The following is a 23,412-nucleotide window of genomic DNA, read 5'->3' as shown; positions in this document are numbered from 1 at the left end:
TCAAGCTCCGTCAAAATAAGCCCAGCAAAGATTTTGCTGTCAACTTCTAGGAGAGATCGATGAGGCGATAGTTTTTGGGATCACGCTGATCGCCCTTCTTACATATTGGAATAACAACAGCACGCTTCCATGATTCAGGAAATCGTTTTAGTCTTAGTATTTCCTCAAAGAGTTTACTTAGAATCATGGCCCACATCTCGTTGTCGGCCTTCAAGATTTGATTGGTAAGGTTGTTCGGTCCGGCTGCTCGCGATGATGATTTATTGATCAAATATATTTATATCTTCTCTGCTTGTACTCGCATACTATGGGCATTCTCTTTCGATTGTAACAATATCTTCTGAGTGTTTATTGTAGAGCTCACTAACAAAATGGCACCAGGCAGACTCTGGAACAACATTTCCTTGCACTCGACCTTGTCGGGCTTGTAGATGTTTTATTAGTGTCCAGAAATTGCTTCAGTTGCTATGCTGGAGGGAGTGGAGCATGAGTTCTCCATCTTTCTGGAGACTTAATTGTCTCTGGCTTCGAGACCAATTCCTATAGTTCAGTTTCCGGAGTTTCAACTTAATTACATACTCTTGGTGTGTGACATTGGCCATTTTGAGGGACTGTATAGATTTCCTAAGGGCCCTTTTGCTTATTGCAGTCTTTCCATCGAACATATGATTGTGCTTCCACCGTTTGCTCATTCCCCCTACTCTTGGAGGGTATAACTCACAAGGAAACTCTGTAGAATATCTCGGGGAGCATAGTTTGTTTATTTCTAAGTTTGAGGCAGTCTCCCACAGATATTTCATTTATTCATTTTAGAGTGAGCCCATTTGTTACTGAACTTTTTAATTCGGTTTTTGCCATTGTTGGCAGCTATGTTATCCAAGTATAAACTTGTTTTCTTTCTAGGGACAAATGCAAATTTGGCTATAAGCATGTTATGATCACTAGCCGTCTGCTGGCGTACCAGAAAACTGGCACATTTAGTGAAGAGGAGGTGTGACGTACAGATGGTCAATAATGGAACCCTTTGCACCCTGCTGCCAAGTAAAAGACGAGCGTATATCACCATCAATATTCCCATTTGCCATTATCAGGGCACAGTCAATCATTAAATTATTTCACCATTTGCCTCTGATGGTCGTCTGACTCACTCTTGGTGTTTTGCCTTGCATTTCTCTAGAAATGCATTGTGAGCTGAAGTCGCCAGCAATAAGTAATGTAACATCTTTTTTCAATATGCATCATGACTGACATAAGATGTTGATTTGTATTTGATTCGTACTAACATTCCAGTATATGTTAATGACAGTTACTATTAGTACATATGTTTCATTTTTGATCACCATGCCTATAGCAAGAATGCCAGGAAATTCATTACTAAGAAAGCAATCAGAAGTATTTGAGTTGGCAATGACAATCATCAGACCACCTGAGGGTCGACCACCTCTCTCTTGTTGCCAGTTGAGCAAAAGATAAGAAGCCATCAACCCTCATTGGTTTAATCAGCCATGTTTCCTGCAAAAAAGGACCAAATTTAGAGTTCCCAAATACAGAGTTCCAAACATGTGGGTCTCTAAAGGAGTCCGCGCCCCGAGCATTCCACGAGGGCAAACTCTCTGTTCCTCTTACGCTAGAGAGACGCATTGGCAAGCCCCAAATTCAGAAGAACTTGAGTAATAATGTCTGGCAATAGAGGGCATATTTGTGATTTTATGACACTTTCTTCCTTTTAATTTTTTCTTCTCTTCAACACTAGATCCATTACCTTTGATGTATTCATCTTGTGCCCACTCCCTCACCAGGCTGTCTTCTGGATCCCTGACTTTTGTTTGTCTCTTGGGGTGCAGTTCAATGGGATAAACCGTCACTGCGATCCCCACTCTCTTCAACTCATGGCTAGCTTCAATCAGTGTTTTAGCTCCAATCCAGGATTTCAGTCCTAACTGCACGACGTGAGTTTGATTTTCTTTGTAGAAAACAGACATACTCTGTCTTGGGATGAAAAGAAATAGTGTTGGAATTTAATAGAAAATTGTAACCAAGGTGCTCCTTATTTTGACTTTGTGGCGCAGAAGATGTTTTTCTCGTTTGGATGCCCAAATCGGGGTTTGATCCCAGCTTCGCTCAAGAGAGGGGATAGTCTGTTTCTGGGGCTCTGACATCATCTCGAAACATGACACTGCGCAAGTTATAGGAACGAGACATTTACAGTTGGACCCTATATTGAGAAAACAAAGATGTGTTCTAAAAGCCTCAAAGTATGCCTCATAGTCGTAGACTCTTTGTTTGTAGTTTTACTAATTGCAGTGTGTCAGGCCAGATGGAGTTCAAAGGGATTTTTCCCTGCAGTCGCTTCCACTGGAAATTTCACGGAGAATGAGGATCCTTTAACAAAACCGCACTGCATCCACTTAACTGCTCAGCAGCAGAGCAGACAGCCCCCTTCTCTTTTTAATATAATCTCGCCATCTCCACTAGTTATATGCACTGTTGCCCAATACCTACCGGAGGGCAATAAACAGCTGGTCAATGATGACAATTTTGAGCACAGGACAGAGTCGCATTCGTGCGAATTTCAGTCTTCAAGTGGCATTGGTGGGACGCCAACACAGCTGTACGTTTTTCACCTGCCACTAAATTCCTAATGTGTCAGGGAAGGTTAGAGGCCACGTGCCCACAGTCTCCCCTTTTATGGCGATTAGTGATTTACAGAGCCTGTGTGTTAGATGCTTTCATAGCGACCATGAACCGACGGGTTCTCCAGAGTTTTAATTATCTCGTCAGGATGAAGTTGTCCGACGATTCAGCCACTTGGGGCTGGATGAAAACCCGAGCCAGGTGCAGGGACAGGGTACAGTGAAGCACTGGGCACAGGACACATACATACTCGAACAAATGACATTAGAAACATTGCTCACAAGCTGCTGACGGTAAAAAGTGAAATAACTGGAAAAAAAATTCCGAGAGCTAGCTAGCTATATTAATGCTGTTTTGATTTCATTGCGTCCCATTCATCTCAACATCATGTTACACGAGTGCACTAAAAGTGCAAGCACAGCATACATTACGCACGGATGTCAAATAAAGCAGCCCTGCAGACACAATTTCCTACAACAAAAAGCCAGTGATGTGGAAATTGTCTAACGGGGAAGGGCTGCTTGATTGCAACCGAACAAAGGCAAGTTAAACGACAGGCTTGCACTTCATGGCATGTGAAGTGAAAGGGACAATTTGATGAAAAAAGGAGAATACAGTTTGTCCTGCTCCCGCAGGAACCTACCCACTATCCCGGCCAACGTTTTTAAAGACATTACTTTGCTCCATGTTACACCTCACATGTCATGTTCTGTTACACTGATTTGACGGCAAGAATCATCACTGGTTCTGTTCGTGATCAGCGGTTTGCCCATGATACCAGGCAGCACTGCTAGTTGTTTGCCCGCAGAGCAAAATGAGATGTAAGCACTGTAATAAGGGTTCTGAATGACACATGTTTTAATTAAGACCGGTCCAACTTAGAACTTAATCCTCCCGAAGCAGGTAAACGGAGCATATATAAAGATTTGGTATTATCATTTATTCATAAATGTAGATAAGATGTATTCTTTCATGTATCTACCATTTGAATATAATCTTCCTTTAGACTGGTTCTCAAAGTGCCCAGACTAAAAAAACAATTTGTCAAAACCAGATGTCCTTCTCATTACCCACAATGCAAAAACACATCTGTGTTTTTCCACCAATTGATCCCTCCATCGAGGCGCTGAAGAGGAGCGTATGTATGCAGGCTGAGAGAACATTGGTTTCATGATTGTTTTGCAAAGAAGTTTGAATACGCCAGGTTCAGATTAGACGTGTTAAGGTCTCAATATCCGTATGAGGTGGAATTTCGCTAATCATTTCCAAAAAGTATTAGACATTTTAGACCCATCCCCTTAATTTATCTAGAGAATATTTTCCAGGACTTAGTGTTATCGTCCCTGTTGATTTGGGTGGAAAAAACTACCAGGGTGAGTTACGATACCCAGCTGTAACGCATATGAGGAAGAGCAGGCTACCGCCCCAGGTTCAAATCCCTCAGCCCTTCACCCTCCTGAGGTTGACAAATCAAGTACCATTGTATTGTGTCCTAATTATTACAGTTCTTAGGACAGAAAGGAATCTGACAAAAAGCACTATATAAATATGTATTTTAAATATTATTAACAGGGGAACATGGTTCATCACATTGTTTATACACTGCAATACAAGATAATAATGAAGTCTGAACCTCACACTTTCAAGACATTATCTGCTTTAGATTCATGGAGTGTTGCTAGAATGATGGCTATTGATGCTTTCTGTCCAAAACTATTCCAGAGATGTGTTCCCTCAAGGTTTGGAAAATAACATATTATCACTTAAACATGCAACCTCCCTTTACATAGGATATTTGAGTCTGAGCAAGAAGGTAGCTATGTTTTAGCACATCCGAGACATGGGTGTAGTACGGCCAATTGTACCCAGACGGTACATTCTTACTGTATGCTGTGTTTGGCAGGATATGCCTGATTTCGTTAGGTACCATTTTGTGTATCTGGGGATAATCTTAATAACCGTGTACGCTCTCCACTCACAAGTAACCTTTATCTGACACAATGTATAATTCTGATATCTGGTGGTTCTCAATTTCTCCCTCTAACCTATGCCAAGTTATTTTGAAAGAAGCCACTGCATTTGTTAGGGACGGGGATTAGGGAGCTGCCTATACTGGAAACTACACAGATGGTCACTAGCGAGCGACATACACTGGGTCTAGACAAATATACAGGTCACATAGCAACCACAGTATTGCAGGCTCCTTACCAATCCTATATCCTGTGGGTTATGTACCAGCACCTATGCACTACTACCAGGCGGGGACTGTCCTATAGGGCAATGCCCGAACCCAAAGCCCAAAATGCTTGTGTGGGCCACTTTTTTGGCCAACGTGGGCCAGTTTGATAAGTTTCTTCCCCATGCAGCTAGTTGTTTTGACTAGTGTTACTGAATAACCACTCTTTGAAATGTACAATTTGCATCACATTTTATCAAAAACCTCCCCCTTGGGTACTACTCAAACTGTCACAAAAGCAATGAATTGCCTTTTGTAACTGTGGGGCCACTTTTTCATTGACGCCCGAGACAATGTTATGCCCAGTCCGAAACCTGAATAGTACTTTATTTTTTTTATTTTTTTACCTAAAGCAAAGGCAGTGATTTGTGTACTTCTGCTGTTGAAGTATAGCAGTGACTTTACTTGCCATGTTCTGGTGTTGTCAAAACTTATATACAACTGAAATAAAGTCTGTAAGGTTATGGCTTTCATTAGTGCCTAAAAACTGATTTCTTTCAATCCACTTTTTGTTTTGTGAATACTAGAAACTACTCTCTCTTCACATCTAGATGTGTTGATGTTGCTTTGATGCGAGCAGTGTGGTAGGTTTCCTTGCATTGGAACAGGGCAGACGCAAGGATTTTTGCTGTCCCAAGCAAAGTGGGAGTTGGGCATATGCATACTTATTGCCTTACTGTAGAATTATCCATGCACTACAAGGCTCTCTAATTCCCCTGTGTCCAGAGAGCTTTTAATAATTTGTTCTGTAATCAAAGTAAATAAATGATCCTTAAGACTGCACATCCCAGATACATTCTTAGGATGATCTGGTGTGAGTGACTTGGAACGCTTTCTCCTGTAAAAGATTGACAGAGTGAATTACCTTGTTATTGAAATTGCAACACATTTTTGGCATGCAAGATTACTTCTGTAATCTCTTGGCACCTTGGCACTAAATCAGCATTGCTCTTTGAATAATAAAGTCCTAGACAGCAATAAAATGCCTTTTGTCGCCAATAAACCGCTCAAATATATTTCGGGAATGGTGTGCATTAGCTGTAGTGTTATGTTCTGGTTACAATGTATAGTGATAGTTTTTGACATACAGATGCGATGAACTGTACATATGCAAAGCACGGTGTAGTCGATGGGAAGGGAGTCAAAAACAAAGTTGGTCTCTGGGATAAGTTATGTAGGCAATGGATTCTCAGTATATGCAGTATGTATTATGGTGGATCACGATCAGTATTAATGTCACAAATTAAGTGCTGTTATTTTCATTAGTTCACAAAATGAAAGAAAGCCTTCTATCTCGCAAGTCTCAAATTCTCTCTTTCTCTGACTACGCTCTCTCGGCCTGACCTTCCAGTGGCTAGTGATGATTGTGTACTAAAGGTACACCTGATAGGGGAAAAGGTACAGCGCCAGATAGGGCGGCACACCTACCACCTTCGAGAGCAAAGCAAGGCGTGCATGGGGCACCGACTAGGGAGGAAAAAAAAGGGTACCTAAACTACAGTCACACCATAAAAGAAGACCTTGCTAAGAAGGACAGGGTAGGGATGCATCATGCGTAACAATCGGCCCAAGGGATCTTTGTATAATTAGTACAAGATTGGGGGAAAAATATCCTGGGTAAACACATTCAGCAAGGAGAACCCCCAGGCTGGGCACTGCTCGGGAAATCCCGCTCTGAAACCCATGACCAACACCCCGCAGGACAGGGAGGAGGGAGACTTAGCTCAAGCTGCACTTCACAGGCAGACTGAAGCAGCCAAGACAACACTGGGTAATGTAATTATAGGGCAGAAAGTCAATCCAGCGGTGTTAAGTGGGTAGAGGGGAAGTGGATCTGAGCCAGTGAAACGGTCACATGGCCACAAGTGCTCATCGGTAGGTGGCTATGGGAAAGGGACACTGGATGGAGTGGCGTTCTTGGAGGACCAGTCAAATGTTAGGTCTCTCTGTTCCTGGGAGGTGGCCAGCCTCCAGGGTATCCACCACAGGGTTTGCCAAGGCCGTTACCTAGCAGGCACTGTGTGAATGTCTCCCTTCCGACCAGAAGCAGGGTGTCTCGAGTTACATTCTCAAAGGTGCTGACCAATGGCAGTATAATAAAGTTCTGGCGGCCAGCACAAATATTATTTTACTAATTTCAAATTGTCCCGTGGAGGGATGGGAATCGATGTGGCGCCACATGGGGAGACGATGAGTTGGGATACTGTTGAACTGTTTGTCCCAATCATGTTTCACTAACGTACGTCCAGCACTAAAGATATGATGTAGCCTAGCCGGTGAAATTCTTGGTAAACATTGAAAATATGAACATACTAAATTGCCGGTCAAGTGGCATAGCGAGTAGAGCACTCTCTTTGACATCTGTGCACAGCTTGCTAATGTAGGTTTGAATCCAGGCAGGGCCAAACTTAGCCTTTCATCCTTCCGAGGTCGATAAATGAGCACCACACACCGTGGGTAATAATAAGCAGCGCTCAGATACCTGAGGGTTCGTAGCGCTATATAAATGCGAAAATATTATTATTATTATTATTGCAAGTGTTTCGAAGTGTCTTGACCATTTTGTTTTATAGTATAAAACGAATGTTCGTTGTACGCCCAGATGTCGGCTCTCATCAATCAGTTCTAGTTCACTGTTCTGTTTGATTTGTGCTTGCCCAGCTGTAATAAACAGCGTTGCTTCTTGCCCGGTGTGTGCTCCTTTTTCAGTACAAGATTTTTATGGTGTGATCGGAAGACACTTGAGTACAATTGTCTCAATTCATGTTGCTATTCGTTCCTGATTCCCTATCTCAATGTCTAATCTAGCTTGCCCTTTATTTTGACAATCTCACACTCTCTATCCGTACCTAGAATGATCCTCCTTGATGGAACACACTGCATTTCTTCACTATAACAAAGGACAAGGGCTCTCTGGCCAGATGCAAGAGTCCATTTCTTTCAAACCACAAATGATATGCATCATGATTCTCTCATGCCTTAGATCTCTGAGAGTTGGGCTTGACTGGCATATATTGTGACATGTGGCTGTAGTGATCTGGATTTTGTGGGATTGCATTTAAAATGGTCCTCTCATACAATCCTTTTTTCGATTGTGTGCCCGAGTATTGTCTTTTTATTCCAAACATTAAATTTGCTGGTGTCCTTTGCGCACACACATTTGCCACACTTAACAGGTCGAACAATGGTTTATTATGAAGCAGAACACTAGTGGTTGGTAGGCGCTAGCACTGATCACACCTGAGACATGTGATCATTAGTGAGCTGTAATAGCTTCATTTTGCATCAGTCCAGCATTGGCCATCAATGTAGAAAGTTGGTTGTGGCTGACCCTTTGACTCTCATAACTGATTCCGACTTCCAGGTTTTGCACTGCCCATTAGTGTTCCTTGAGCATCTACTATGGTCCTTCTTTTCTGAGCCTGCACAGTGCATGCTGTTCAGTTTGGCTGTACACCCTACATTTCTGACCTACCACTGATATACAGAGAATGCCGGCTCTCAATATGTTTGCCTTGTGTCCAAATCGGGTTCCTCTTTCCCTTCTGCTTCTTGCTTGGATTTTCCCTGTTCCTGCTAGCAGGATTTGGATTTCGACAAGGGAGACTGGTAACCATATGGATTTTGCCTGAATTTGGTCTACGAACAGGAGTGCATAGAAATACTGCAACAGTGGCCGTCCTGTTTTTTCTCATGGCGGCCCGCATTTCAGATATCCACGTGTTCATGGCAGAGATCAGAGTCGATTTACTGCATGATGTGTTGTAAGGCACCAGAACCCGGGGTACACATGGATTCCTTTTCCTAACAGTGCATCTCGTATGGTGAAGCAGCGGAAGCATTAGCCTAGCCGTCTGGCTCTTCTGATGGATGCCACGTAGAAATAAAAATTGAGCTGTTTGTTGGTTAAAAGTAACCTGCAATTTACAGTGCATTAAAGTTGGCTCATGAAAGCTCAAATGTAGGACTAGTCGTGGGAATGCGTGAAAAGAATACGTTAATTAATTACATACATTTGCCTTAGAATATAGAGACCTGTGCTCCCCAAGCCCTCCATGCATGGTCGTCATCATCTGCCATAGAAGATCCAATGAATACAATTAAAACCGCAATAAATACATTGCTCCCAATATCAACAATGAATACAAGGATGACTTTCTTTGGCAATAAGTTTTCTTCACCTTGATAAGTAATTTACATGGATGTCAACATTTCATTAAAACCCTGACCATGCTTGCATCCACCAGTACCAGATTGGATGAATTATGTCTGCAACAGGCTGTTCGTAACATAGCAGGAATCATGCTCAAAAGAGTCATGGTAAACCTAGACGACGGCATAGTGCGGGAATGGTTACCCCAAATTCCTCCATGCTTATGCACATGGAATGCGACATTTTCGCAGGTGTAGTTAAACAGTGTATATGTCATTTAAAGAGGTCTACTAATTCTGTTGCGAGCATTTTCTTGCTATTGTTTGTTTTCTCAGCTGCATTAACGTTGTGTCCATCTTTTTTGTATAGGTGACATCTGGTACTTCTACTCTTCACTGCTGGCACTTGACCCTCTATAGCAGATTTGCTCCGTGGGCGACCCACTGGTCATGACATGATGAGGTGATCACTGAATCATGACGCATCCCTCCTTTTCGGGAAAGCCAAAACCTGTCAGTTGCAAAGGTTTTTCATTTTAAATTGCACGAGTTTGCTTTCACTGTACCCCTTGCAAAGTAATGATAAATGTAATGTGTACATTATGCAAAGTTAAGTTAATTATAAGTATTTGTATGTTGTTCCACTCTTCTGGTTTCTGTGAGCCCATTGACGTACTTGTTAACCATTGGTTTACTTTCAGATTACTCACTCAGTGCTGAGTGTTTGGAAAAACAACCGCACTGATAGATCTGTTTTTAATGTGGTTGCCAGTGGGCAGACTAAATAATTTGCATTCTATTTTGTGTTTAATCTGTCCTATTTACAACTGTGTGTATTTTGAAAGTATTGTAATCGTCCATGTCATTTGCTAGGATTGAAACGATAGCCATTGTGCATAATCTTAGATCTGAATAAAATAAATGAGCGGTCGTTCACATCTCATTCCCAGGCCGACTTGTCCACCCCTTGACCTAGTCTCAGCAATGCACCCTCACTACCCGACTAGTCACCTCGTTTGTGTCCAAGAGGGCGGGGCGACCTCAAGTGTTGTTTTATGAATTTAACCCCATAGGAGGGGGTGGGCATCGCTGGTAACGGCCCTCCAGCCTGAGCCATGTTAGGCCAGAGCAAAGCATATGCAAAATGCCATTAACCCAGGACACCCACAAATTACAGTTCATCTAAGATAACCTTAAGCGGCTGTGTTTATGGGAGAACAAGGACTCAACTGTGCGAAAACCATGCCATCTCCCGATCTAAACACCATCACGATTGTCTGGGCCCAACTCAAGGGCTAGCTGAAATATGTCCATAAAACCATCAATAAAGCAGAGCTGGGATCACCACGTGTTGTTTCAAAGTACTGATAACGGGCAGCTACCTACAGACTGTCAAGAAGATCCTCCTACCATAGTTGAGTGGAATAACAAACATGCTATTTGAGTACTTTTTTGGTTTATGTGCCCTCTGGTGACTTTCTAGAGTGTTGCACCTGTACTGTGGCCTCTTTTAAAAAGTGTGTGATGTAACAAAGAAATGGACACTGGTACTTTGTTTGCAAAATGTGCACCACTGAATATACTGTAGATCAGTGATCTGCATTATATACCATGCTTTAAGTTCAATATGAAAGCAAGGGGTTTGAAGACAAGGGTCCCAGAGATGCATGGTGGTGGGTGACTTTGGTGTGAAGGTCGGAGCGGACCAAGTTGGGGGTTACCATAGTGTGCAAGGGTGAGCTGAGGCGTCTTGAGAAAGGGGGGCAAGGCAAGAGTCTCAAGGGTGGGGTAAGGGTTACAGTCAGTATACCCCCCATGATGCTCCTTGACTACATGCAACTATAGGGTGTTTACAGCCCCCCGAGCTTGCCCCCCCAACCCCACACCCTCCCTCTCCACCATCCTGTCTGGACGTCCCCAACCCACATCCTTCCTCTCCACCATCCTGTCTGGACGTCCTATATGGTGCACATTTGACGTCTAAGATTTCTGAACTTAATCCTGAACGCCTCCACCTCAGAAGCTAGCCGCTGTATGTGTCTGGGCTGGGCACTCGGATGGGTAAGGCGGTGAAGATGGAGACTTTTGTCCATTCCCATGTTCTCAAAGAAACCAAAGCAAAGGAGTAGGTAAGCGTAATTTACAGTACAAGGAGGCATTTCTGAGAAACTGCACATGGTAAATAAAGTAGCCATAATTTTATTTTGGTATATTATTGCATCAAATATAAGACTAGTATGTATACAATCATATTAGTAAAACAAGTTTATCAATCATCTTTTCGCAGAAAAAAGTGGCCATACTGAAGAGGTCATGACCACTTTATTTAACATACATCTAGCTACAACTAAATCCCCTGTTCACAAAATCGCTAACCCATAGGCCATTACCAGTTGTGTCAATGTTATTAACCTCTCTCAATGCAGTATGTTTTCCTCTGCTGCCAGTCACTCATTGAGTCACTCAGTATACAACACATTTACATCCTCCCACATACAGTATCCGTTACAAACATTCACCACTCTTCTTGGCCTCAGATTAACTGTTTTGATGTACACAACACCACTTTACTTTATCTTTAGCAGAATCCCTCGGGGTCATCTGACACATCATGCCCCAGACCATTTCCTCAGCCTTCATTCAGCGTCTGGGCACACCCATTAAGTGGTGCTGTCCCGAGCAACTTGAGGGATTCTTGAAGAAACATAAGATACATTAAGACACATTGTACAGTAAAATACAGTAACCAGCAGAGACGGGGCAAAAGAGGCACTTTTCTGCAAACATCATATTACAGCGGGCGAGTCCAGCAAGGCCGGTATTTTCATACAGTACACTGTTTAGGAAAGCAGTGAGAGGAGCCAGGAATGAGACGCGAACACAGGGGATTCATGGTTTGGGCCTAAAACATTTATTTAAATAAAAGGGGGCTAGGAAATGCCTCTGTCCCTAAATGCCCCTCTGTCCCTATTCTAAGAGGTGTTTCCCCTAACTAAAACAAAACTAAGGTTCCGTCCAATGTCAAGATGCTCAAAGCAAAACGTCCTGTGTCCAAATAACTATTCTGGCCCTCACATTCTATAAATCAACTCTAAGGTGAAATGGAAAAAGGTCTTTGGCCTGGAGTACTGTATACATGTACAAAAAGGAAATGGTAAATCCAACACAAAGTTCCAGAAGATGGTTCCCTTCCCCTGGATTTCTCTTCACTCTGTTTTATACTTTCAAGAATATCGGTTCCTTTGGTTTCTCCTGATCATCAACACAATTGGTATACAAATCAACTTGGCAGTTAGTCTGTATCTTGATAGCATACCTGGTGTACTCTCCTGACAGGTTTTATCTCCTCTTTGATATGTTTTACCTTTCTTCCATTACTGTTTTGCAGCGCTAGGAACAGCTGCGGTCTTTTGCCCAATTATCACTGTTGTAATTAGTATTCTAATTGAGGCATGCTCCCCTTCTAAGAGAGTGACTGATTGAAGTCAGACATTATGGTCTGCACTTGGAGGCATTTACACTTCTGTTACAATTACCTAGCCAGGTGAGAACGACACGTTGTCAGACTTCACATTCATAATTCTACTAGCCTGGTCATATGGTCTAACTCAGTATTTTTCATTTTCTTTTCCTTCCCTTCCTTCCCTTTCTTTTCTCCTCACACGCATCTCATGATCTGTGTATCATTATAAATTGTACGTTCATGCTGCTGGGCTATTTCCAAACTGCTCATTCTGTAAACAACGTAAAATAATATGGCATTTTTACGCTAATATGTTTTTTCTATCGCACTGATTGTTGACCAAACTACAAATCGGTTACTGCCACATCATTTACGAATGACTGATATTGGGTGGGTTTCCATCCTGTTGTTTGTTTTTGTGACATATTATTTGGAGTTCCTGCAGTCCCTTTTGTGGCACACCCAGCTAATTGCCCTGATGAAGGACATTATGCCCGAAATGCATTGCTGTTTTTAGCACAGGCCGCTGTTAAGTAGTCATACTGGTTTCATGCAAATACAGAGTGGTTCTCTGCTTCAACCATTGTTTGGTGTTTTTCTTATGAAGGAAAGTAATCCCTTGAAAGTCATAGCTAAAATGTAATGGAATTTTACTCTAGCGAATCCGCTAGGTGAAGGGTTTTCATCCCTTAACGCTTGCTTTTTTCATCCAAGGTCCACAGTTTTAACTCAGCCTTTTGCAGGTCCTGCTGTATCCTTATCATGACTTCCTTACGTGATGTATTTTACACACTGTTCAACTTGACCTGGCCAGGTATGCTTTCTTAACGGGGCTTTCTCATATGAATACTCTTACAGCTTGCATCTGCCTGGTATACTGTTCTGCCAGGACTTTCCTAAATTAACACACTTGCAACTTGCATCTCCCTGGTACGCTCTCCTGCCAGGGCTTTTCTCTTGTGACTTGAATCTGCCTGGTATAGTTTCCTGCTAGGGTTTGATCTTTTCTCATATGTATATTCTTGTGACTTGAATCTGCCTGATATACTCTTCTGCCAGGGCTTTTCTCATATTTACATTGCGCACACTTACAAACTTGATAATCTCTTATGTTTATTCTGTTCTGGCTCGACTCTGCTGGTATACTATCCTGCTAGATCTTTTCTTTTAGGTATACGGCATAAACGTACAGTGTCTTTATTTTCTTAGTTTGGCCTCTTTAAGTAATGTTCACTTGCTCGCTCTTCCTCATACACTTCATTTAATGTTATTTGCTTTCAGGAGGATTGTCAATACACCCAAGTGTCCCCTCTCTCCTTGGGTGGACTCACTGTCTCTTAATGGCGTGTATAAGTTCTCCCGCAGCAGGCCTGCCGCTCTTCTGCATTCCGTTTCTTCTCACTACCCCCTCTTCTTAGCTTCTGTGCCTCTCATGGCTTCTGATCTTAAGTTCGGCATCTCTCCAGGCTCAGGTGTTGTGGTGGCTGCCTTTTCAGTACCTGTGAACGCTGTGAAGCTTTTCGTCTGCTTTTGGCATCAGGATGAGGTAGCGTCTACCGTCCTTTGGCCCCATGGGGAGAGGTCACCACTGAGAAAGGAGTGTGGCGTGTGGGCGAAAGGATTGCAGTGCTGTATAAACGTGATCTTGGGGTGGGGGAGAAGTATTGTCAGCTTTTGACTTCTGTATGAATGCATTACTCACCATATTAAATATCATTAATTAGTGTCTAGTATAAACAGTAATAATCTGCATTGTTGTTTCTTAAAATTGATCTCGCTGCAATCCATTGCCTGCACTCTATTCTTCAGGCCCCATTTTAGCATTATTTGTAAATAAGTCACTCCTGTGAATTGGGCCCTGTGTGACCGGGTCGGGGGCATGACCCTGCAAGAGGGGAAATGGACCCCTCCAAACCTGGGGTAGGCGACCTACCAGGGCGTTTACCAGTGCTGATCCTACCAGAGGGGTGGGTAAGGGAGTCAGTAGGGCCCAGTACCTGAATCCCCTACATGGGCCTTGGTTGTTGATTCTGGTACCTCTGTCAATCACCGAATGCCTTGCCCTCTTAATTCTGGCTCGAGTTCTGTTTGCGATATTTCAGAACTACAAGGAGAAATATTCCATGTAGAAACAGGATTGGAAAAAGCTGATGACTTCCAGACAGATTCTAACGCTCTGGTACCAGTCAAAAGAGAGAGGTGTTACTCACCGCAGCTCAGATCTAGAGGAAAACAGAATCCAGATCCAACAGAGAAAATAAGAAACTGTTCAAATTGCTGTGCGCCAAAAGGGGAAGGGATAGGGGGCGGGGGCGCATGTAGCCATGCCCTACAGTAACCTAACCCCAGGGAACAAGGCAGATGGAGATTGGGCCCCAAGGTCAGTTGGACCACAGACCCAGTAGTGGAGAGCTGAAATAGGAAGTCACAGGTGTAACAGCCCTTTAGGAGCAAGCCATAGTGAAAGGTGTTCCAGTGAGGTCAGCAGGTGGACCGAGAGACCAGGAGAAGGATGGATGGTTGACCGGAGTGCTGAAGAGTCTATGGAGGAGTTGGATAAAGTTTAAGGTCTGGTATTGCATGTGAAAGAGAGTGGTACCAGGTTGTAGATGTGATTGTGACGGTGTATGTGAGAGGTAGTGTAGTGTGAGGATGAGGGAGATGGTAGGGAGTGAGAGAGATACAGAGAGAGACAGAGATGAGACAGAGGGGAAGGTGACAAAAGTGGTAGAAGTAGAGGTTGAGGGAGAAAGAGAGAGGAGAGAAGGGGCGATGGTGATAAGCAAAAAGGAGAGGGAGTGGGCAAACCAGAGGGAGTAGATAGGTAGGGAGCGAGTGGTAGGAGACAGTGAGAGAGAACGAAGGGGAGAGGAGAGCGAGAGGAAAAAAGGGGAGCACAGTGAGTTGGGAGATGGGAACAGGGGAAAGAAGTGAAACAGAGTAAAGGGAGAGAGAAAGAGCGTGTGTAACAGGGACACTTCAAACCATCACTAATACAATTCTTGTTGCATTCTGAACTCTGGACACTCTTTAGAAGCCCTGTGGGGAGTTAGTGAGCCAGGGCTTTGGCCTTTAGGCCCTCCCATTACAGCGAGGATAGACTGAACAGTAGGGGTTAGCAACCACTAGGAGTCACAATAACCCACAGTGCAAGGGATACCTGAGTTAAGGTGGAGGGAGTCCATGGGAGCTTGAGGGACAAGTTAAAAATACCCATTAGTCAAGTTTTCCTGCAGTCTCAAAAGTATTGTAAAGTCAATTTTAAAGTGCTATTAATGAAAACCCTTGAACCATCTATTTGACCCTTGAGATTGTTACAGCCATCTGTGACGCCCAAATATTATGTTCTGGGCCAAAATGATGGTACTTCACTAATGTCGGGGAAGATGTTTGCAATGATACATTGGAAAACCAAGCGCTTCACCATAATCAGTAGGGAGAAGAGTTATGCTTGACCTTGTACCATCAAGCAACACGGTTCTCCCACTGTCCCGGGTATTGCACATGGCTGATTGGCTGTGTCCACTGTTCTATATGTAATTATTTTCCGGATTAGACAGAACAGCAAGAATTAACTGTTTATTTTCACTACCGCAGAGTGTGGCCACTAAAACGGATAACTTGTGCTCAACACAATGCTTGGACGGAGTTATCTACATCATGTTGCCCCAAGACTCTTGAACCTCCTCCCCATCAACATCCGATTTGCCCCCTCGCTTCTACAGTCAGGAAGGAGCTCAAGATCCTCCTTTTCAAGGAATGGCTTCTCATAACATCTAGGTCCATACACTGTCCACTCCCCACCTTTCCTGAGACTGGCTGATCTTATTCCCACTGTTTCTTTCCCTTATCACTTTTAGATCGATTGCTGACTATTGCTCCTTCCCCCTTGTTGGATCCCTACTCCTTTGCTTCTATGCTCCCTAACCTTATTATTCCCCCTATGATTGTAAGGCGCTCTGTTGCTTCCCGAAGCTATGTCCGTGCTCAATAAATACCCTAATAATAATAATAATGTAAGAGCACAACACGCTGTGATGGGATTAACGCATCACATTCCAATGCATGAACCTACTGTACGGTACTGTAGTAGGATGACTGCGGCTGCTAGTCTGCGGTAGGGAAGTGTTGTGGGGTTGTGGAGATTACAGTAAGGATGTTTAATGCAATCGGATATCCCCATCCTCTAGTCGTAGGAGGCTAATGCTGTTTCATGATTTGTCACCACCATACTTTAGCTATTTGGTGCCCTTTTTCAAATGCTGTGGTTCTCATTCTTACTGGGGGGGGGGTTTCCCGGCATGCAATGATGCCTCCTCTACCAAAAGGCGCCACTGTGATCATTCTTTCAGCTGATGGTGGAAGCCAATCCTGTCCAGAATGTGTTTTTGCTGTAATAACCAATACTGCTAATGGGCCGCTCTGAGCATCATCACATGCTCTACAGCATTAATTGGGCAGTGGCTACTGTACTGTTGTACATTCTATAATGCACCTTTAATAAAATGAATTTAAACGCCTTAAGAATCTGTTATTCAGTTGCTGTCCTGACATGTTTTACTGATATTTTGCAAATTTTGATGCACTTATATTTGTAGTGATATCTGTAATGTGAACATGCGCCCATGCGGCCTGGCTCACACTTAATAAGACAAAGAAAATAAATAAATCATTGCCTTGACGGGTGCAGCTTTCCCTGTCCCCAGGTTTTGGCTTGGAACTCCTTGGCAAGAGCAAAATGCTTCAGATTTGAACTTGGAAAAACCGGGATTGGCCATTGGGAGGCTGGCTACATTGTTGAGGAGGTGAAATTGAATAGACATGGAAGTGGAGGTTGCGGACTCAGACACATGGCCAATACAGTTGGGCACATTTGCCAACATTTATTTTATTTAATGTTAATTGGTTTTTTATAACGCGCGCCGAATATCATACCTGAGTTCGGTTTCTAAGCACAGATCCGGGCGGGATTTGAACCTCTGTTGCTCTGCATGGTTTTGCTTCCAAGACCAGCGCATTGCTCCTGTGCTATCCTCCAAACATGTTGCTCTCTGGTACATGTGCTGTACAGTAGTTGTCCTTTTGGGGTGGGTACAGAGGTGCAGGCTGTATGCTGTAATACTGTATGCATTATGCTGTAATGCAATCCTGTCTGCATCACAGTATTCATTAACATTTCTGTGGGAAGTGGCCATTAGTACAATACAGCACAGTTGTTTTACATTAAACTGCCTAAAAAGTTATGTTCAGTGAGCAATATATAGTGCATGTGATCTCCCCTCTTTTATGTGGAGCAGGCCTGTCCTACCTAATCCTGGCTCCAACCCAGGAGTAAGCATGCGGCCTTCCTGTTCACACTGTACATTAGCGGATCCCTATGACGTGATGGCGCGCTCTATGAATTATCCATAAAAGTGCATAAATGTAACATTTTAAAAAAAGTAATGGCGCTGGGAGCATTGAGTACTGCAACCAATTGATCTGAGTCACCCAATTTGAGGTGCTCGCCCAATTGATTGGCGAGCAGCAGCTTTGAACCTTTGCTCCCCAACCTATTTCTGTTAGCGTGGCAGCCTTAACTCTATGCCACCACCATAATGCTGAGCGCTGAATTTAATACCTCTGTGCTTAAATGGATGCCTGCATCACACTCTAATCCAACAAGCACCTCTCCTGTGACCAGCCTATGAAGTCCTGGATGATCAGGCACCATTCAATGGCAATGAGTCACCGAGTAATGAAATGAAAAACTGCATCATGAAAGGTTGTGTATAGCTAGCATCACTGATGGGTTGGGGCCAAAGCATCACAGAAGAGGTCCCTGATGTGGCTTTTTCAGCCAATAAAAACAGTGAGATTTTAAGAACTCAGTGACCTCAACTGTTTTGTAACTGACCAAATTAAATGCTTGTGCTCGCTCCATGGGTTCGGTTGATGCTTTGTGTGCCTTCTAGCCAAATCAAGATGCCTATTCTTTAATATCAGGGGTTTGTGGATTTCAGTCACAGATTTACGATTTCTTTGTACCTGAAGAGTATTCTTATTTGCTGAACACTGTTTCGAACTTGCATATGGGATCACTTGCCATACATACTTACATTCACTGGCACAGCAGAGAACTCTATGGGAATGTGGAGCTTTAATTCATACCATTTGGGGAAATTCAGAAATGATGGAAGAAATAAGGGAAGCATACAAGAATTATTCTGACTTTAATGTGGGTTTCGGCCAATAATGAAGTCACTTTATGGGAGGCCTTTAAATCCACACTTGGGGCAAAGCCATGAAAATTGTAGGCAGAAAGAGGAAGGAAATGTGGAAACTGACCTTGAAGGAGGTAAAGAGGATATGACAACTGTAGAAAGACTTGGTGTACTCACACAAGGTGGGGACAAGGTTAAAAATGAAGGCTGGATTGTTTCACTTGGACTATACAAAAGGCCTTAGACGAGTAAGTCGAGGAAAAATCTGAAAAACGGAGACAAGATGGGCAATCTATTTGCATGGCTCTCAATTAGGGATGTGAAAGAAAAATGGGTAATGTGGGTAAAGGATGTTTGCGGATGCTTTTGCTTGTTATTATGAGTTCTACACAAGCAGCAGGGCCAGTGACCCAACAGTGTTTGAAACCAGTTGGGTGTTGTGACAAGGTCACAGAATAATCATTGCATTCAGTCCCCGATCCACCTAAGAGTAGGAGTTACGGGACCAGCCTTGAACTATTCCCAAAGCCCCTGACACAGCAACTAATAAGCTACCAAGTCCCAAATAAACTGGGTATTCAGGACTACATATCCCAATATGCATTAGATTTGGAGATCCAAAACATGGAGCGGATTATGGAGTTTCTTTCAGGGTTTTCAGGGAACGATACTCAGTGGAGAAACACTAGCCCATCCAGAACAACCCCTTAGTCAAGCGGTGCTTATCCTCGATGAGAAAACGCTAACTTATGCCATACCATCTCTCCCCAGCATCAGCCTGTGTAAAGCAGAAAGGAAATATTTCTCTTTAAATGAAAACCAATCTCCTTTCTCTCCCCAAAAGGATACTTTTTTTGTTTTCACGCATGTGAGAACTTAGTAGCAATATGCCTTTCCATTGTTTTGGGTATTTTTACATCAGAAACCCACAAAATTCACTTCTGTGAAGGGGACAGCCAGCTAACAAACAAAATCCAAGATGGCAGAAAGCCTTTTGAAGACTTCCTTCCCCTGGCTTGGATTGGGAAGGTAATTATCCAATCAAGTCAAAAGGTTGCCTCAGTCAGTGGGTGAACAGTGAGGGCTTTATAACAGAGGTTAAGAAACACAGACAATGGGCCTCATTGCAAGTACTGTGGTGTGGGTCAAAATGGCAGCAATCCACTGGTAAGTCCATTAGTCCACCGCCTTACTAAGAGTTTGGTGAATTCGAGGATTTCCTTCCAGCAGAAAGCTGGAGGGGAATCCACCACTCTACCCCAAAAACCAGTGGAATTACCTTGGTAGAATTATCGCTGCCAGTAATTCTGCCAAAATCCCCATGGCGTCCTATGGGCTCCAAAAATGGGGACTTGCACCACCCTACCACCACTTGGGTTCCCACAGTAAATCCCCAGGACCAAATGGCGGTAATACAGCAGATTGGGTTGGGAGCTGAGGAGAGGGGTTTGCTGAGGAAGACTGAGTGCACCAGAGCAAGGGAGCCCTTTTAGCCTAGAACAGGGGTGTGTTCCAGTGAGGGGTAGAAGAGCCACCCTGAACCCCAGAAGGCAGAGGGGGTTAGGGGTGCCACAGTGAGGGGAGAAGCGCCCCCTGAACGTGAGGTCTGCTCCAGTAAAGTGGTGAGGGTGGGGGTGCTCCATTGGTGGGGGGAGAAAGTGCCCCTCCTAAAACTCAAAATTGGGGTCTGCTCCAATAGTGAGGGGGATGTGAAGTCCTCTGATCCCTTGTAAAGGGATGTGCTTCATTGAGAGGGAGGGGAGAAGAGCCCCGCCCCCACCCCCTCCACACCCCAGAGCAGGGGTGTGCACCAGTCGGGGGAAGAGCCTTCCAAACCACAGAAGAGGGATATGCTCCTGTGACGAAAAGGTTGACCCCAGGACCAAAAAAGAGGAGTGGGGGTCCAGTAAGAAAAGGAGAGTTCCTTGAGACAAAAAGAGAGACCTCTGACCCAAGAAAAGGGGGGGGGGTGAGAAGTAGAGAGTAACTTTGACCCCGGAAGAGGGGCTGTGTAGCAGAAGGGGCGAGCCATGTGAACCCAGAAGAGGTGTCCTACAGTGAAGAGGGAGAGATTGAGCGGGGCATTATATCCCTAGGTGTGTACTAGTGAGCATGGCACTATATTCCTAGGTGCGTACTAGTGGGCCGGGCGCTGTATCCTTTTTGGTGTGGAAGGGTAAGCAGAGCACCATATCCCTGATTAAAAGACAGGAGTGTTCAGTGAAAGGGAGGATTTCTGGGACACTTGGCAAAAGTAGGAAGCCCTAAATGCAGAGAGAGGTGGTCCCCAGAAGAAGTGATACAAACTGAATGCTGGAGTGACTTAAACTGGAGACCATCCTTTCTAGAACGTTCTGAATGCCTTTGTGTTTGGTATCCTATGTTTATAATCCTGTTCAAGGACTACGACTCCCAGTAATCTTCGTTGCAGCTATATTGAACAAATGTCCATGCAGTAGTCCTATGTTTTACTTTTGTTTTATAGATCCCATTAAGCTTATTCTGGTGTCAGTAGTTATGTGTTCCCTTGGCCACATGAGTGTCTTAAGGATCAGCAAAGTTTTTTTTTGGAGGCTCAGAGAACTTGCTGCAACATTGAAAAAAGTATTCATCAGCTACAAAGGCAGTTCACTAGGGCCACATGGTTTTCTGGTGGAGATATGGAACGAACTGTGGGAACTTGTGAACAGCTGGTTGTTGGACATGCTCCTGGCATGTAGAGAGAGCGTCTGCCTCCTCCCAATTTACAAAACAGCTATGATTGTTGTGATCCATAAAAAGGCAAGTTGGAAGAGAGTTGCTGGCCATATAGAGCAATATCTCCTTAATGGGGAACCCAAGTTTCTGGCTAAAATTCTGTCCAATCGATTATTTGGGCTAATAAAGGACTTGATCTACCTGGATCAATGTGGCTTCATTTCCAAGAGTGTGGCGCATATGAGCTTGAAAAGGATATTTGGGGCAGTGACTCTCTCGCCAACCCCCTCATGTTCTGCTTTTACCGAAAGCATTCTATATGGTTGAATGGTCATTACTATTGGCATTTCCAGGGAATATTGGCTTTGGCCATAACTGCTCGAATTGGGTGAACTGCTAAATGATAAACCCTTTGCTAGGGGTAAAGTTCCGAAGGTTGTAGTTGCCAGTGAGCAGAGTCACCAGGCAGGCGTGCCCTTGTCCCTTCTATTTGGTGATCAAATCCTTGTCAGAAGGGATCTGGGGAGATCTGGTACTCTTGTGATTTTGTCGGCTACTCTTGTGATTTTGTCGGCCAATTAAAATGGAATTTTGTTATATAATGATGACGTATTACAATGCTTAAGGGATCCAGCTCCATAGCTTCCTAGGGTGATCGTTATGATAAATGAATTTGGAGGCCATAATAGTTTAGGTGTAAACTGGGAAAAATGTGTGTCACTGGGTAAAGGAATATGATGCTCCAACCATGAAGCAATGTCCACTTAGGATAGACAATGATTTCTTCAGATAACTCTGAGTACATGTGACCAGGTCCATTGAATTATTTTAGAAGCTAAACTAGATCCCTTGATCAAGAGGTTTCTCTCAGAAGTCAATGATGCCCCTTGCTGCCGCACAAATTAATGGGCAGAGTGGTGTTCAAAATTATTGCATTCCCCAGGTTTCCTTTATCTTCTACAGACTGTTGTTTCTTGATAGGTGTATACAGTCAAATGCCTGTATACACAAATGCCTCTTAACCACAGGATTCGTGGATGAAAAGACCTCTGCGCCCGAGTTCTTGTAGGCCCCAATGGCCGCCAGATACGTGCAGCATGTGTCTACTTGCACCCTTGAATGGGCAAGGTGCGCTGAGAGGGATAGAACGTCGTCCAACGAGCAAGTCAATGGATCAATTTCCTTCGATTCTGCCCAGTCAGAGAACCTGGTGCACTTGCTTTTGTACTGGCTCCTGGTAGCGTCACTCCTAGTCCCTTGTATGATAGCCAGGCCAGCCTGTAACAGGTGCAGATGCTTCAGGGTAACCTTTTCAGGAACCACGTTGTGAGGGCTAACTTCTGCTGGGTGGGGTGAACCACTGAGCCCCCTTGCTGGGAGAGTAGGTCTTCCGGCCCACCGGCAGGTGTAGCAAGGGCTGATCCGATAAGACCGAGAAGTTGTGAGACCCAGGGTCTTGCGGGCCGCTATGGCGCTATCCGGTTGAGCCAACGCCCCTGTGACTCCCTGACCCTGCAGATGACCCTGTGCACCAGGGGAGTAGTAGGGGGAAAAGCGTACACGTTTATGTTGTTCCACGGGATCTGCATCACGTCGCATAATAAACCCCTGCCAGGAGGCAAACTGGGGGCATTTCCTGTTGCTACGGGTGGCGAAGAGGTCCACCTGCAGATGACCACACCTGATGAAGACCCCTTCAAGGACTCTCCTCGTTCAAATGCCATTCGTAGTTGTCCGAGCCCAGACTGCTGAGCCTGTCCGCCTTTAGGTTGGACTGCCCTGGGAGGTGGATTGCTGACAAGTGCATGTGTTTCACCAAAGCCCACTATCAAATGTCAATCGACAGTCTGCAGAGGGGAGGAAACCTGGTGCCATCCTGCTTGTTGATGTAATACATGAAGGTGGAGCAGTCTGTTTGAATGCGAATAGACTTGCCGGTTATCACGGGGAGGAAGGCATTGAGGGCAAGCCAGGGTCGTCATCTCGAGCCAGTTGATGTGCCCCAGCTGCTCCTGACGTGACCATAC

General features: G+C 44.1%; 1 protein-coding gene across 7 annotated transcripts in view; it reads left to right on the top strand.

Annotated features, from left to right (window-relative positions):
• IL15 (interleukin 15) overlaps positions 1–23,412 on the top strand; it is a 1,104,687-nt gene that overhangs the window by 247,523 nt on the left and 833,752 nt on the right. For 4 of the 7 annotated variants that reach the window (XM_069631186.1, XM_069631185.1, XM_069631189.1 and 1 more), the window contains exon 2: positions 9,393–9,535. The gene's annotated coding sequence lies outside the window, so the exon portion shown is untranslated. Of the gene's footprint in view, positions 1–9,392; positions 9,549–23,412 lie in introns of all 7 variants that reach the window. The other 3 variants (XM_069631191.1, XM_069631187.1, XM_069631190.1) reach the window with 2 other exon arrangements.

Source organism: Ambystoma mexicanum, chromosome 6q, assembly GCF_040938575.1.
Source record: "Ambystoma mexicanum isolate Mex_15411 chromosome 6q, UKY_AmexF1_1, whole genome shotgun sequence".
NCBI classification, from domain to species: domain Eukaryota; kingdom Metazoa; phylum Chordata; class Amphibia; order Caudata; family Ambystomatidae; genus Ambystoma; species Ambystoma mexicanum.
This window is presented reverse-complemented; position numbering and strand designations above follow the sequence as displayed.